Below are 2,500 nucleotides of genomic sequence, written 5' to 3' on the forward strand. Positions count from 1 at the left end.
GAGAGAGAGAGAGAGAGAGAGAGAGAGAGAGAGAGAGAGAGAGAGAGAGAGAGAGAGAGAGAGAGAGAGAGAAATAGTTATCTTATAATTAAGTTTTTTATTAGATTTAAATGACAAATTATGTTCAGTTTAAAGGTTCTTAATTATTTGCAGATGAAAAGGTTTAGATGCCATTTTTTGTCTTCAGAAGAGAAGCCTTTATAATTTACAGTATTTATTTATTTTTTTTTTTTTTTTTGCGATAAAATAAAAAATTCTTTTTACTAAAGTATCTCATTAGCAGTCGTAAACAGTTCTGAAAAAAAAAAAAAAAAAAAAAAAAAAACACTTACTGAAACCACAATCCTTTCTATAATTGTTCCCTAAAATTTCCCTACAAAACCCGCCCTGTTGGGCAAATTTTACTGACACCATATAGAGTGATCATTCCAAAGCTTTGTTCCAACAGCATACTCTTATTTAGATTGAGTGTCCTCTACCATGAATGGATCCTCAAAACATGAGGATATGAGTTATTGTTTAATTACTATCTAGCCCAAGTCGTGGTATGTATCTTTTGCTACATAGATTATCATAGTTGGATGAAGGAATGAAAAGGTGGTGTAAAGTAACAAACACATTTATTTGCCTTTACTATTACTTGTTGACTTTTCTTTATTTTCATTCTTACTTTGGAATCCTCTTGTGTAGGGAAAATTTTTGATACATTGCATTTGATTTTTTCTCATGAAACTATTACGATTAAGTTTTCAATGAATCAAATAATTTATTCCGGATAGCAATGCCTAGAGAAAAATCATTATCAAAAGGTGTCTGAATAAGTTTAGATATTCTTTTTGGATACCAGAGCTTTCATCTTGATTATATAACAGTTGATTATGCTGCTTTTACCCCGTGTAGATGCATCATTACAACATGTAACTCCTCTTGTAAAATCGTTTATTTAAGGTTTAACGATGTGAAATGGCTACATTTACAGTAGCAACTTACCAATGAAAATCATGTACCGCGATAGAATAAGATAAAGAGGACATTTATAGATGAAGGTATGGCCACTTAGTAGTTTTCCTATATCAACAATAAACTGTCAAAAGAAATATGATTGATCAATTAACAAGATTTCAGACATCCTGGATGTGTAAACACTTGAAAATTCAGACGATATCTGGAGCACTTTTATATATCAGCAATAAACTGTCAAAAGAAACTTCCTTGATCAATGCAAAAGATATTAGATATTTCTGATGTGTAAACACTTGGAAATTCAGATGATATCTTGAGCAGTTTTAATCACATCAGCGGTAAACTGTTGAAAGAAAATATTGATCCACAAAACCGATATCAAACATCGTGAATGTGTAAACCGTTGAAAATTCAAATGATATCTTGAACAGCTTCATTTATCAGCAATAAACTGACAAAATAATTAATGGAACAATGAAAAAGATATTAAAAATCATGGATGTGTAATCATTTGAGAATTCAGAAAATATTTTGAGAAGTTTTATGTGTCAGCATTAAACTGGCCAAAGAAATTTTATGGTTTAATTGAAAAGATATTAAACATCCAGGATGTGTAAAATTTTGAGAATTCAGATGATATTTTGACTAGTTTACATTTGTCACTAATAAATTGTCATCAAAAAAGTATTGATCCACGAAAGAGATATAAAACATTCTGGATGAGTAAACGCTGGAGAACTCAGAAGAGATCGCCTATCGCTAACAGGCAATTTACGAATCATATATGTCAAGAGATTTCTAACGCTTTCATTCAACTCCAAACTTTCCTCTTCGAGAAAAATGGAAAGAGTCCCTCATATGAGAAGAGGAGGAAGAAGGAAAGTGTTGCTGTTTGTGTAAAGCTGATCCACTGATCCCATTAACGGTCAGATCTTGATCCTCTGGAAAAATGTTGGAATGTTGGAAACGAGCTTTCCTTTTTATGGGAGTATTTGTCAAATTCTTCAGACAAAACAATCCGTTCATACCATTTGTACTGATTGAATTTTCATAGTAATTATTTTGTTCAAGTAAATATATTATTATTATTATTATTATTATTATTATTATTATTATTATTATTATTATTATTATTATTATTATTATTATTATTATTATTATTATTATTAGCTAGACTTAACTGGTATGATGGATAAGATGGAACAAACCATTTGCGATCATCAGAATGATTAGTAATAAGTTTTCCCTTTGTATAGGTAAATTTTCCAGGCATTTCCCCTGATTGTTAAATAATTAAATTTTATAAAAATAATTATATGGACCAAACCAGCAAATTTACTTTCCCAAATAAAAAATTATACTAAATACTGTATTGCAACGTATAATTGGTGAAGCAAAATTGTAACCTTGGTCGCTGTACTTAGGTAAGTTACCTTTAGTCTTTTGTTTGTTGTATAACAGGGGCTTTCTCTTTGATGGGGAATATCAAAGGATTCCATCTCTTAGCCAATCTCCTAATGTAAGTACCAGGTTCCAG

The sequence above is a fragment of the Palaemon carinicauda genome, chromosome 5 (assembly GCF_036898095.1).
Source record: "Palaemon carinicauda isolate YSFRI2023 chromosome 5, ASM3689809v2, whole genome shotgun sequence".
NCBI lineage: Eukaryota > Metazoa > Arthropoda > Malacostraca > Decapoda > Palaemonidae > Palaemon > Palaemon carinicauda.